The following is a 12,401-nucleotide window of genomic DNA, read 5'->3' as shown; positions in this document are numbered from 1 at the left end:
TTTGTTTATTTGCTTGTTCGTTTTCGCCATTAGTTGAACGAAGCCGTCAAAATTTTGTTGTCGCAGACATATTCCCAAATCGATACTTTGTTAGAGATAGAAGATTGGATGTTTTCTGGTAATGTGACGTCACAGATTGTGTTGCTAAGTAGCTGTTCTCATAGTTTCCTCCGCCTTATTCAACGCCGATCCTTGAGCGAAGGGAAAGGCGTTTGTTTCTACATCTTTCGATGGAGCGAATGGATAATTGTACCTGGTTTTATCAGTTGAGCAATTGAAACTGTGTTAAAAGAGACATAAAAAGTGGATGCCTCGCTGAGGTGGCGATCCTATCGAGAAGGTAATATCAAAACGGTTAGATTGATACGTTTTGTTGTCTACGGCCATACCACGTTGAAAGCACCGGTTCTCGTCCGATCACCGAAGTTAAGCAACGTCGGGCCCGGTTAGTACTTGGATGGGTGACCGCCTGGGAATACCGGGTGCTGTAGACTTTTTTCAAATTTTGCTCGATTTATTTCAAAAATTAAAAGCACTCGCAAACAGCCGTTTATTTGTTTGTTTATTTGCTTGTTTGTTTTCGCCATTAGTTGAACGAAGCTGTCAAAATTTTGTTGTCGCAGATATATTCCCAAATCGATACTTTGTTAGATAGAAGATTGGATGTTTTCTGGTAATGTGACGTCACAGATTGTGTTGCTAAGTAGCTGTTCTCATAGTTTCCTCCGCCTTATTCAACGCCGATCCTTGAGCGAAGGGAAAGGCGTTTGTTTCTACATCTTTCGATGGAGCGAATGGATAATTGTACCTGGTTTTATCAGTTGAGCAATTGAAACTGTGTTAAAAGAGACATAAAAAGTGGATGCCTCGCTGAGGTGGCGATCCTATCGAGAAGGTAATATCAAAACGGTTAGATTGATACGTTTTGTTGTCTACGGCCATACCACGTTGAAAGCACCGGTTCTCGTCCGATCACCGAAGTTAAGCAACGTCGGGCCCGGTTAGTACTTGGATGGGTGACCGCCTGGGAATACCGGGTGCTGTAGACTTTTTTCAAATTTTGCTCGATTTATTTCAAAAATTAAAAGCACTCGTAAACAGCCGTTTATTTGTTTGTTTATTTGCTTGTTCGTTTTCGCCATTAGTTGAACGAAGCCGTCAAAATTTTGTTGTCGCAGATATATTCCCAAATCGATACTTTGTTAGAGATAGAAGATTGGATGTTTTCTGGTAATGTGACGTCACAGATTGTGTTGCTAAGTAGCTGTTCTCATAGTTTCCTCCGCCTTATTCAACGCCGATCCTTGAGCGAAGGGAAAGGCGTTTGTTTCTACATCTTTCGATGGAGCGAATGGATAATTGTACCTGGTTTTATCAGTTGAGCAATTGAAACTGTGTTAAAAGAGACATAAAAAGTGGATGCCTCGCTGAGGTGGCGATCCTATCGAGAAGGTAATATCAAAACGGTTAGATTGATACGTTTTGTTGTCTACGGCCATACCACGTTGAAAGCACCGGTTCTCGTCCGATCACCGAAGTTAAGCAACGTCGGGCCCGGTTAGTACTTGGATGGGTGACCGCCTGGGAATACCGGGTGCTGTAGACTTTTTTCAAATTTTGCTCGATTTATTTCAAAAATTAAAAGCACTCGTAAACAGCCGTTTATTTGTTTGTTTATTTGCTTGTTCGTTTCGCCATTAGTTGAACGAAGCCGTCAAAATTTTGTTGTCGCAGATATATTCCCAAATCGATAGTTTGTTAGAGATAGAAGATTGGATGTTTTCTGGTAATGTGACGTCACAGATTGTGTTGCTAAGTAGCTGTTCTCATAGTTTCCTCCGCCTTATTCAACGCCGATCCTTGAGCGAAGGGAAAGGCGTTTGTTTCTACATCTTTCGATGGAGCGAATGGATAATTGTACCTGGTTTTATCAGTTGAGCAATTGAAACTGTGTTAAAAGAGACATAAAAAGTGGATGCCTCGCTGAGGTGGCGATCCTATCGAGAAGGTAATATCAAAACGGTTAGATTGATACGTTTTGTTGTCTACGGCCATACCACGTTGAAAGCACCGGTTCTCGTCCGATCACCGAAGTTAAGCAACGTCGGGCCCGGTTAGTACTTGGATGGGTGACCGCCTGGGAATACCGGGTGCTGTAGACTTTTTTCAAATTTTGCTCGATTTATTTCAAAAATTAAAAGCACTCGTAAACAGCCGTTTATTTGTTTGTTTATTTGCTTGTTCGTTTTCGCCATTAGTTGAACGAAGCCGTCAAAATTTTGTTGTCGCAGACATATTCCCAAATCGATACTTTGTTAGAGATAGAAGATTGGATGTTTTCTGGTAATGTGACGTCACAGATTGTGTTGCTAAGTAGCTGTTCTCATAGTTTCCTCCGCCTTATTCAACGCCGATCCTTGAGCGAAGGGAAAGGCGTTTGTTTCTACATCTTTCGATGGAGCGAATGGATAATTGTACCTGGTTTTATCAGTTGAGCAATTGAAACTGTGTTAAAAGAGACATAAAAAGTGGATGCCTCGCTGAGGTGGCGATCCTATCGAGAAGGTAATATCAAAACGGTTAGATTGATACGTTTTGTTGTCTACGGCCATACCACGTTGAAAGCACCGGTTCTCGTCCGATCACCGAAGTTAAGCAACGTCGGGCCCGGTTAGTACTTGGATGGGTGACCGCCTGGGAATACCGGGTGCTGTAGACTTTTTTCAAATTTTGCTCGATTTATTTCAAAAATTAAAAGCACTCGCAAACAGCCGTTTATTTGTTTGTTTATTTGCTTGTTTGTTTTCGCCATTAGTTGAACGAAGCTGTCAAAATTTTGTTGTCGCAGATATATTCCCAAATCGATACTTTGTTAGATAGAAGATTGGATGTTTTCTGGTAATGTGACGTCACAGATTGTGTTGCTAAGTAGCTGTTCTCATAGTTTCCTCCGCCTTATTCAACGCCGATCCTTGAGCGAAGGGAAAGGCGTTTGTTTCTACATCTTTCGATGGAGCGAATGGATAATTGTACCTGGTTTTATCAGTTGAGCAATTGAAACTGTGTTAAAAGAGACATAAAAAGTGGATGCCTCGCTGAGGTGGCGATCCTATCGAGAAGGTAATATCAAAACGGTTAGATTGATACGTTTTGTTGTCTACGGCCATACCACGTTGAAAGCACCGGTTCTCGTCCGATCACCGAAGTTAAGCAACGTCGGGCCCGGTTAGTACTTGGATGGGTGACCGCCTGGGAATACCGGGTGCTGTAGACTTTTTTCAAATTTTGCTCGATTTATTTCAAAAATTAAAAGCACTCGTAAACAGCCGTTTATTTGTTTGTTTATTTGCTTGTTCGTTTTCGCCATTAGTTGAACGAAGCCGTCAAAATTTTGTTGTCGCAGATATATTCCCAAATCGATACTTTGTTAGAGATAGAAGATTGGATGTTTTCTGGTAATGTGACGTCACAGATTGTGTTGCTAAGTAGCTGTTCTCATAGTTTCCTCCGCCTTATTCAACGCCGATCCTTGAGCGAAGGGAAAGGCGTTTGTTTCTACATCTTTCGATGGAGCGAATGGATAATTGTACCTGGTTTTATCAGTTGAGCAATTGAAACTGTGTTAAAAGAGACATAAAAAGTGGATGCCTCGCTGAGGTGGCGATCCTATCGAGAAGGTAATATCAAAACGGTTAGATTGATACGTTTTGTTGTCTACGGCCATACCACGTTGAAAGCACCGGTTCTCGTCCGATCACCGAAGTTAAGCAACGTCGGGCCCGGTTAGTACTTGGATGGGTGACCGCCTGGGAATACCGGGTGCTGTAGACTTTTTTCAAATTTTGCTCGATTTATTTCAAAAATTAAAAGCACTCGTAAACAGCCGTTTATTTGTTTGTTTATTTGCTTGTTCGTTTCGCCATTAGTTGAACGAAGCCGTCAAAATTTTGTTGTCGCAGATATATTCCCAAATCGATAGTTTGTTAGAGATAGAAGATTGGATGTTTTCTGGTAATGTGACGTCACAGATTGTGTTGCTAAGTAGCTGTTCTCATAGTTTCCTCCGCCTTATTCAACGCCGATCCTTGAGCGAAGGGAAAGGCGTTTGTTTCTACATCTTTCGATGGAGCGAATGGATAATTGTACCTGGTTTTATCAGTTGAGCAATTGAAACTGTGTTAAAAGAGACATAAAAAGTGGATGCCTCGCTGAGGTGGCGATCCTATCGAGAAGGTAATATCAAAACGGTTAGATTTATACGTTTTGTTGTCTACGGCCATACCACGTTGAAAGCACCGGTTCTCGTCCGATCACCGAAGTTAAGCAACGTCGGGCCCGGTTAGTACTTGGATGGGTGACCGCCTGGGAATACCGGGTGCTGTAGACTTTTTTCAAATTTTGCTCGATTTATTTCAAAAATTAAAAGCACTCGCAAACAGCCGTTTATTTGTTTGTTTATTTGCTTGTTCGTTTTCGCCATTAGTTGAACGAAGCTGTCAAAATTTTGTTGTCGCAGATATATTCCCAAATCGATACTTTGTTAGATAGAAGATTGGATGTTTTCTGGTAATGTGACGTCACAGATTGTGTTGCTAAGTAGCTGTTCTCATAGTTTCCTCCGCCTTATTCAACGCCGATCCTTGAGCGAAGGGAAAGGCGTTTGTTTCTACATCTTTCGATGGAGCGAATGGATAATTGTACCTGGTTTTATCAGTTGAGCAATTGAAACTGTGTTAAAAGAGACATAAAAAGTGGATGCCTCGCTGAGGTGGCGATCCTATCGAGAAGGTAATATCAAAACGGTTAGATTGATACGTTTTGTTGTCTACGGCCATACCACGTTGAAAGCACCGGTTCTCGTCCGATCACCGAAGTTAAGCAACGTCGGGCCCGGTTAGTACTTGGATGGGTGACCGCCTGGGAATACCGGGTGCTGTAGACTTTTTTCAAATTTTGCTCGATTTATTTCAAAAATTAAAAGCACTCGTAAACAGCCGTTTATTTGTTTGTTTATTTGCTTGTTCGTTTCGCCATTAGTTGAACGAAGCCGTCAAAATTTTGTTGTCGCAGATATATTCCCAAATCGATAGTTTGTTAGAGATAGAAGATTGGATGTTTTCTGGTAATGTGACGTCACAGATTGTGTTGCTAAGTAGCTGTTCTCATAGTTTCCTCCGCCTTATTCAACGCCGATCCTTGAGCGAAGGGAAAGGCGTTTGTTTCTACATCTTTCGATGGAGCGAATGGATAATTGTACCTGGTTTTATCAGTTGAGCAATTGAAACTGTGTTAAAAGAGACATAAAAAGTGGATGCCTCGCTGAGGTGGCGATCCTATCGAGAAGGTAATATCAAAACGGTTAGATTGATACGTTTTGTTGTCTACGGCCATACCACGTTGAAAGCACCGGTTCTCGTCCGATCACCGAAGTTAAGCAACGTCGGGCCCGGTTAGTACTTGGATGGGTGACCGCCTGGGAATACCGGGTGCTGTAGACTTTTTTCAAATTTTGCTCGATTTATTTCAAAAATTAAAAGCACTCGTAAACAGCCGTTTATTTGTTTGTTTATTTGCTTGTTCGTTTTCGCCATTAGTTGAACGAAGCCGTCAAAATTTTGTTGTCGCAGATATATTCCCAAATCGATACTTTGTTAGAGATAGAAGATTGGATGTTTTCTGGTAATGTGACGTCACAGATTGTGTTGCTAAGTAGCTGTTCTCATAGTTTCCTCCGCCTTATTCAACGCCGATCCTTGAGCGAAGGGAAAGGCGTTTGTTTCTACATCTTTCGATGGAGCGAATGGATAATTGTACCTGGTTTTATCAGTTGAGCAATTGAAACTGTGTTAAAAGAGACATAAAAAGTGGATGCCTCGCTGAGGTGGCGATCCTATCGAGAAGGTAATATCAAAACGGTTAGATTCATACGTTTTGTTGTCTACGGCCATACCACGTTGAAAGCACCGGTTCTCGTCCGATCACCGAAGTTAAGCAACGTCGGGCCCGGTTAGTACTTGGATGGGTGACCGCCTGGGAATACCGGGTGCTGTAGACTTTTTTCAAATTTTGCTCGATTTATTTCAAAAATTAAAAGCACTCGCAAACAGCCGTTTATTTGTTTGTTTATTTGCTTGTTTGTTTACGCCATTAGTTGAACGAAGCTGTCAAAATTTTGTTGTCGCAGATATATTCCCAAATCGATACTTTGTTAGAGATAGAAGATTGGATGTTTTCTGGTAATGTGACGTCACAGATTGTGTTGCTAAGTAGCTGTTCTCATAGTTTCCTCCGCCTTATTCAACGCCGATCCTTGAGCGAAGGGAAAGGCGTTTGTTTCTACATCTTTCGATGGAGCGAATGGATAATTGTACCTGGTTTTATCAGTTGAGCAATTGAAACTGTGTTAAAAGAGACATAAAAAGTGGATGCCTCGCTGAGGTGGCGATCCTATCGAGAAGGTAATATCAAAACGGTTAGATTGATACGTTTTGTTGTCTACGGCCATACCACGTTGAAAGCACCGGTTCTCGTCCGATCACCGAAGTTAAGCAACGTCGGGCCCGGTTAGTACTTGGATGGGTGACCGCCTGGGAATACCGGGTGCTGTAGACTTTTTTCAAATTTTGCTCGATTTATTTCAAAAATTAAAAGCACTCGCAAACAGCCGTTTATTTGTTTGTTTATTTGCTTGTTTGTTTACGCCATTAGTTGAACGAAGGTGTCAAAATTTTGTCGTCGCAGATATATTCCCAAATCGATACTTTGTTAGAGATAGAAGATTGGATGTTTTCTGGTAATGTGACGTCACAGATTGTGTTGCTAAGTAGCTGTTCTCATAGTTTCCTCCGCCTTATTCAACGCCGATCCTTGAGCGAAGGGAAAGGCGTTTGTTTCTACATCTTTCGATGGAGCGAATGGATAATTGTACCTCGTTTTATCAGTTGAGCAATTGAAACTGTGTTAAAAGAGACATAAAAAGTGGATGCCTCGCTGAGGTGGCGATCCTATCGAGAAGGTAATATCAAAACGGTTAGATTGATACGTTTTGTTGTCTACGGCCATACCACGTTGAAAGCACCGGTTCTCGTCCGATCACCGAAGTTAAGCAACGTCGGGCCCGGTTAGTACTTGGATGGGTGACCGCCTGGGAATACCGGGTGCTGTAGACTTTTTTCAAATTTTGCTCGATTTATTTCAAAAATTAAAAGCACTCGTAAACAGCCGTTTATTTGTTTGTTTATTTGCTTGTTCGTTTTCGCCATTAGTTGAACGAAGCCGTCAAAATTTTGTTGTCGCAGATATATTCCCAAATCGATACTTTGTTAGAGATAGAAGATTGGATGTTTTCTGGTAATGTGACGTCACAGATTGTGTTGCTAAGTAGCTGTTCTCATAGTTTCCTCCGCCTTATTCAACGCCGATCCTTGAGCGAAGGGAAAGGCGTTTGTTTCTACATCTTTCGATGGAGCGAATGGATAATTGTACCTGGTTTTATCAGTTGAGCAATTGAAACTGTGTTAAAAGAGACATAAAAAGTGGATGCCTCGCTGAGGTGGCGATCCTATCGAGAAGGTAATATCAAAACGGTTAGATTTATACGTTTTGTTGTCTACGGCCATACCACGTTGAAAGCACCGGTTCTCGTCCGATCACCGAAGTTAAGCAACGTCGGGCCCGGTTAGTACTTGGATGGGTGACCGCCTGGGAATACCGGGTGCTGTAGACTTTTTTCAAATTTTGCTCGATTTATTTCAAAAATTAAAAGCACTCGCAAACAGCCGTTTATTTGTTTGTTTATTTGCTTGTTTGTTTACGCCATTAGTTGAACGAAGCTGTCAAAATTTTGTTGTCGCAGATATATTCCCAAATCGATACTTTGTTAGAGATAGAAGATTGGATGTTTTCTGGTAATGTGACGTCACAGATTGTGTTGCTAAGTAGCTGTTCTCATAGTTTCCTCCGCCTTATTCAACGCCGATCCTTGAGCGAAGGGAAAGGCGTTTGTTTCTACATCTTTCGATGGAGCGAATGGATAATTGTACCTGGTTTTATCAGTTGAGCAATTGAAACTGTGTTAAAAGAGACATAAAAAGTGGATGCCTCGCTGAGGTGGCGATCCTATCGAGAAGGTAATATCAAAACGGTTAGATTTATACGTTTTGTTGTCTACGGCCATACCACGTTGAAAGCACCGGTTCTCGTCCGATCACCGAAGTTAAGCAACGTCGGGCCCGGTTAGTACTTGGATGGGTGACCGCCTGGGAATACCGGGTGCTGTAGACTTTTTTCAAATTTTGCTCGATTTATTTCAAAAATTAAAAGCACTCGTAAACAGCCGTTTATTTGTTTGTTTATTTGCTTGTTCGTTTTCGCCATTAGTTGAACGAAGCCGTCAAAATTTTGTTGTCGCAGATATATTCCCAAATCGATACATTGTTAGAGATAGAAGATTGGATGTTTTCTGGTAATGTGACGTCACAGATTGTGTTGCTAAGTAGCTGTTCTCATAGTTTCCTCCGCCTTATTCAACGCCGATCCTTGAGCGAAGGGAAAGGCGTTTGTTTCTACATCTTTCGATGGAGCGAATGGATAATTGTACCTGGTTTTATCAGTTGAGCAATTGAAACTGTGTTAAAAGAGACATAAAAAGTGGATGCCTCGCTGAGGTGGCGATCCTATCGAGAAGGTAATATCAAAACGGTTAGATTTATACGTTTTGTTGTCTACGGCCATACCACGTTGAAAGCACCGGTTCTCGTCCGATCACCGAAGTTAAGCAACGTCGGGCCCGGTTAGTACTTGGATGGGTGACCGCCTGGGAATACCGGGTGCTGTAGACTTTTTTCAAATTTTGCTCGATTTATTTCAAAAATTAAAAGCACTCGCAAACAGCCGTTTATTTGTTTGTTTATTTGCTTGTTTGTTTTCGCCATTAGTTGAACGAAGCTGTCAAAATTTTGTTCTCGCAGATATATTCCCAAATCGATACTTTGTTAGATAGAAGATTGGATGTTTTCTGGTAATGTGACGTCACAGATTGTGTTGCTAAGTAGCTGTTCTCATAGTTTCCTCCGCCTTATTCAACGCCGATCCTTGAGCGAAGGGAAAGGCGTTTGTTTCTACATCTTTCGATGGAGCGAATGGATAATTGTACCTGGTTTTATCAGTTGAGCAATTGAAACTGTGTTAAAAGAGACATAAAAAGTGGATGCCTCGCTGAGGTGGCGATCCTATCGAGAAGGTAATATCAAAACGGTTAGATTGATACGTTTTGTTGTCTACGGCCATACCACGTTGAAAGCACCGGTTCTCGTCCGATCACCGAAGTTAAGCAACGTCGGGCCCGGTTAGTACTTGGATGGGTGACCGCCTGGGAATACCGGGTGCTGTAGACTTTTTTCAAATTTTGCTCGATTTATTTCAAAAATTAAAAGCACTCGTAAACAGCCGTTTATTTGTTTGTTTATTTGCTTGTTCGTTTTCGCCATTAGTTGAACGAAGCCGTCAAAATTTTGTTGTCGCAGATATATTCCCAAATCGATACTTTGTTAGAGATAGAAGATTGGATGTTTTCTGGTAATGTGACGTCACAGATTGTGTTGCTAAGTAGCTGTTCTCATAGTTTCCTCCGCCTTATTCAACGCCGATCCTTGAGCGAAGGGAAAGGCGTTTGTTTCTACATCTTTCGATGGAGCGAATGGATAATTGTACCTGGTTTTATCAGTTGAGCAATTGAAACTGTGTTAAAAGAGACATAAAAAGTGGATGCCTCGCTGAGGTGGCGATCCTATCGAGAAGGTAATATCAAAACGGTTAGATTTATACGTTTTGTTGTCTACGGCCATACCACGTTGAAAGCACCGGTTCTCGTCCGATCACCGAAGTTAAGCAACGTCGGGCCCGGTTAGTACTTGGATGGGTGACCGCCTGGGAATACCGGGTGCTGTAGACTTTTTTCAAATTTTGCTCGATTTATTTCAAAAATTAAAAGCACTCGTAAACAGTCGTTTATTTGTTTGTTTATTTGCTTGTTTGTTTTCGCCATTAGTTGAACGAAGCCGTCAAAATTTTGTTGTCGCAGATATATTCCCAAATCGATACTTTGTTAGAGATAGAAGATTGGATGTTTTCTGGTAATGTGACGTCACAGATTGTGTTGCTAAGTAGCTGTTCTCATAGTTTCCTCCGCCTTATTCAACGCCGATCCTTGAGCGAAGGGAAAGGCGTTTGTTTCTACATCTTTCGATGGAGCGAATGGATAATTGTACCTGGTTTTATCAGTTGAGCAATTGAAACTGTGTTAAAAGAGACATAAAAAGTGAAGGTAATATCAAAACGGTTAGATTGATACGTTTTGTTGTCTACGGCCATACCACGTTGAAAGCACCGGTTCTCGTCCGATCACCGAAGTTAAGCAACGTCGGGCCCGGATAGTACTTGGATGGGTGACCGCCTGGGAATACCGGGTGCTGTAGACTTTTTTCAAATTTTGCTCGATTTATTTCAAAAATTAAAAGCACTCGTAAACAGCCGTTTATTTGTTTGTTTATTTGCTTGTTCGTTTTCGCCATTAGTTGAACGAAGCCGTCAAAATTTTGTTGTCGCAGATATATTCCCAAATCGATACTTTGTTAGAGATAGAAGATTGGATGTTTTCTGGTAATGTGACGTCACAGATTGTGTTGCTAAGTAGCTGTTCTCATAGTTTCCTCCGCCTTATTCAACGCCGATCCTTGAGCGAAGGGAAAGGCGTTTGTTTCTACATCTTTCGATGGAGCGAATGGATAATTGTACCTGGTTTTATCAGTTGAGCAATTGAAACTGTGTTAAAAGAGACATAAAAAGTGGATGCCTCGCTGAGGTGGCGATCCTATCGAGAAGGTAATATCAAAACGGTTAGATTGATACGTTTTGTTGTCTACGGCCATACCACGTTGAAAGCACCGGTTCTCGTCCGATCACCGAAGTTAAGCAACGTCGGGCCCGGTTAGTACTTGGATGGGTGACCGCCTGGGAATACCGGGTGCTGTAGACTTTTTTCAAATTTTGCTCGATTTATTTCAAAAATTAAAAGCACTCGCAAACAGCCGTTTATTTGTTTGTTTATTTGCTTGTTTGTTTACGCCATTAGTTGAACGAAGGTGTCAAAATTTTGTTGTCGCAGATATATTCCCAAATCGATACTTTGTTAGAGATAGAAGATTGGATGTTTTCTGGTAATGTGACGTCACAGATTGTGTTGCTAAGTAGCTGTTCTCATAGTTTCCTCCGCCTTATTCAACGCCGATCCTTGAGCGAAGGGAAAGGCGTTTGTTTCTACATCTTTCGATGGAGCGAATGGATAATTGTACCTGGTTTTATCAGTTGAGCAATTGAAACTGTGTTAAAAGAGACATAAAAAGTGGATGCCTCGCTGAGGTGGCGATCCTATCGAGAAGGTAATATCAAAACGGTTAGATTGATACGTTTTGTTGTCTACGGCCATACCACGTTGAAAGCACCGGTTCTCGTCCGATCACCGAAGTTAAGCAACGTCGGGCCCGGTTAGTACTTGGATGGGTGACCGCCTGGGAATACCGGGTGCTGTAGACTTTTTTCAAATTTTGCTCGATTTATTTCAAAAATTAAAAGCACTCGTAAACAGCCGTTTATTTGTTTGTTTATTTGCTTGTTCGTTTTCGCCATTAGTTGAACGAAGCCGTCAAAATTTTGTTGTCGCAGATATATTCCCAAATCGATACTTTGTTAGAGATAGAAGATTGGATGTTTTCTGGTAATGTGACGTCACAGATTGTGTTGCTAAGTAGCCGTTCTCATAGTTTCCTCCGCCTTATTCAACGCCGATCCTTGAGCGAAGGGAAAGGCGTTTGTTTCTACATCTTTCGATGGAGCGAATGGATAATTGTACCTGGTTTTATCAGTTGAGCAATTGAAACTGTGTTAAAAGAGACATAAAAAGTGGATGCCTCGCTGAGGTGGCGATCCTATCGAGAAGGTAATATCAAAACGGTTAGATTTATACGTTTTGTTGTCTACGGCCATACCACGTTGAAAGCACCGGTTCTCGTCCGATCACCGAAGTTAAGCAACGTCGGGCCCGGTTAGTACTTGGATGGGTGACCGCCTGGGAATACCGGGTGCTGTAGACTTTTTTCAAATTTTGCTCGATTTATTTCAAAAATTAAAAGCACTCGCAAACAGCCGTTTATTTGTTTGTTTATTTGCTTGTTTGTTTACGCCATTAGTTGAACGAAGGTGTCAAAATTTTGTTGTCGCAGATATATTCCCAAATCGATACTTTGTTAGAGATAGAAGATTGGATGTTTTCTGGTAATGTGACGTCACAGATTGTGTTGCTAAGTAGCTGTTCTCATAGTTTCCTCCGCCTTATTCAACGCCGA

The 12,401-nt window shown here is 41.6% G+C and overlaps 22 non-coding genes across 22 annotated transcripts; all 22 read left to right on the top strand.

The window, feature by feature from the left end:
• Positions 1-375: 375 nt before the first annotated feature.
• Positions 376-494, top strand: LOC141913553 (5S ribosomal RNA). The gene has a single exon (XR_012620413.1). It is a non-coding gene; the product is annotated as a 5S ribosomal RNA (ribosomal RNA).
• Positions 495-930: 436 nt separating this feature from the next.
• Positions 931-1,049, top strand: LOC141913552 (5S ribosomal RNA). The gene has a single exon (XR_012620412.1). It is a non-coding gene; the product is annotated as a 5S ribosomal RNA (ribosomal RNA).
• A 438-nt stretch (positions 1,050-1,487) lies between these two features.
• On the top strand, positions 1,488-1,606 carry LOC141913551 (5S ribosomal RNA). Its single transcript, XR_012620411.1, has one exon. It is a non-coding gene; the product is annotated as a 5S ribosomal RNA (ribosomal RNA).
• Positions 1,607-2,043: 437 nt separating this feature from the next.
• On the top strand, positions 2,044-2,162 carry LOC141913550 (5S ribosomal RNA). Its single transcript, XR_012620410.1, has one exon. It is a non-coding gene; the product is annotated as a 5S ribosomal RNA (ribosomal RNA).
• Positions 2,163-2,600: 438 nt separating this feature from the next.
• Positions 2,601-2,719, top strand: LOC141913548 (5S ribosomal RNA). The gene has a single exon (XR_012620408.1). It is a non-coding gene; the product is annotated as a 5S ribosomal RNA (ribosomal RNA).
• Positions 2,720-3,155: 436 nt separating this feature from the next.
• Positions 3,156-3,274, top strand: LOC141913547 (5S ribosomal RNA). Its single transcript, XR_012620407.1, has one exon. It is a non-coding gene; the product is annotated as a 5S ribosomal RNA (ribosomal RNA).
• Positions 3,275-3,712: 438 nt separating this feature from the next.
• LOC141913546 (5S ribosomal RNA) lies at positions 3,713-3,831 on the top strand. The gene has a single exon (XR_012620406.1). It is a non-coding gene; the product is annotated as a 5S ribosomal RNA (ribosomal RNA).
• Positions 3,832-4,268: 437 nt separating this feature from the next.
• Positions 4,269-4,387, top strand: LOC141913545 (5S ribosomal RNA). Its single transcript, XR_012620405.1, has one exon. It is a non-coding gene; the product is annotated as a 5S ribosomal RNA (ribosomal RNA).
• Positions 4,388-4,823: 436 nt separating this feature from the next.
• Positions 4,824-4,942, top strand: LOC141913544 (5S ribosomal RNA). Its single transcript, XR_012620404.1, has one exon. It is a non-coding gene; the product is annotated as a 5S ribosomal RNA (ribosomal RNA).
• Positions 4,943-5,379: 437 nt separating this feature from the next.
• On the top strand, positions 5,380-5,498 carry LOC141913543 (5S ribosomal RNA). The gene has a single exon (XR_012620403.1). It is a non-coding gene; the product is annotated as a 5S ribosomal RNA (ribosomal RNA).
• A 438-nt stretch (positions 5,499-5,936) lies between these two features.
• On the top strand, positions 5,937-6,055 carry LOC141913542 (5S ribosomal RNA). The gene has a single exon (XR_012620402.1). It is a non-coding gene; the product is annotated as a 5S ribosomal RNA (ribosomal RNA).
• A 438-nt stretch (positions 6,056-6,493) lies between these two features.
• Positions 6,494-6,612, top strand: LOC141913541 (5S ribosomal RNA). Its single transcript, XR_012620401.1, has one exon. It is a non-coding gene; the product is annotated as a 5S ribosomal RNA (ribosomal RNA).
• Positions 6,613-7,050: 438 nt separating this feature from the next.
• On the top strand, positions 7,051-7,169 carry LOC141913540 (5S ribosomal RNA). The gene has a single exon (XR_012620400.1). It is a non-coding gene; the product is annotated as a 5S ribosomal RNA (ribosomal RNA).
• A 438-nt stretch (positions 7,170-7,607) lies between these two features.
• Positions 7,608-7,726, top strand: LOC141913539 (5S ribosomal RNA). The gene has a single exon (XR_012620399.1). It is a non-coding gene; the product is annotated as a 5S ribosomal RNA (ribosomal RNA).
• Positions 7,727-8,164: 438 nt separating this feature from the next.
• LOC141913536 (5S ribosomal RNA) lies at positions 8,165-8,283 on the top strand. The gene has a single exon (XR_012620397.1). It is a non-coding gene; the product is annotated as a 5S ribosomal RNA (ribosomal RNA).
• Positions 8,284-8,721: 438 nt separating this feature from the next.
• LOC141913535 (5S ribosomal RNA) lies at positions 8,722-8,840 on the top strand. Its single transcript, XR_012620396.1, has one exon. It is a non-coding gene; the product is annotated as a 5S ribosomal RNA (ribosomal RNA).
• A 436-nt stretch (positions 8,841-9,276) lies between these two features.
• LOC141913534 (5S ribosomal RNA) lies at positions 9,277-9,395 on the top strand. The gene has a single exon (XR_012620395.1). It is a non-coding gene; the product is annotated as a 5S ribosomal RNA (ribosomal RNA).
• A 438-nt stretch (positions 9,396-9,833) lies between these two features.
• LOC141913533 (5S ribosomal RNA) lies at positions 9,834-9,952 on the top strand. Its single transcript, XR_012620394.1, has one exon. It is a non-coding gene; the product is annotated as a 5S ribosomal RNA (ribosomal RNA).
• A 407-nt stretch (positions 9,953-10,359) lies between these two features.
• Positions 10,360-10,478, top strand: LOC141913706 (5S ribosomal RNA). The gene has a single exon (XR_012620556.1). It is a non-coding gene; the product is annotated as a 5S ribosomal RNA (ribosomal RNA).
• Positions 10,479-10,916: 438 nt separating this feature from the next.
• LOC141913532 (5S ribosomal RNA) lies at positions 10,917-11,035 on the top strand. The gene has a single exon (XR_012620393.1). It is a non-coding gene; the product is annotated as a 5S ribosomal RNA (ribosomal RNA).
• Positions 11,036-11,473: 438 nt separating this feature from the next.
• On the top strand, positions 11,474-11,592 carry LOC141913530 (5S ribosomal RNA). The gene has a single exon (XR_012620391.1). It is a non-coding gene; the product is annotated as a 5S ribosomal RNA (ribosomal RNA).
• Positions 11,593-12,030: 438 nt separating this feature from the next.
• LOC141913529 (5S ribosomal RNA) lies at positions 12,031-12,149 on the top strand. The gene has a single exon (XR_012620390.1). It is a non-coding gene; the product is annotated as a 5S ribosomal RNA (ribosomal RNA).
• Positions 12,150-12,401: the final 252 nt, after the last annotated feature.

Source organism: Tubulanus polymorphus, chromosome 11, assembly GCF_964204645.1.
Source record: "Tubulanus polymorphus chromosome 11, tnTubPoly1.2, whole genome shotgun sequence".
Taxonomy (NCBI): Eukaryota; Metazoa; Nemertea; class Palaeonemertea; order Tubulaniformes; family Tubulanidae; genus Tubulanus; species Tubulanus polymorphus.
Note: the sequence above shows the minus strand (reverse complement) of the source record. Positions and strands in the feature narration are given on the sequence as shown.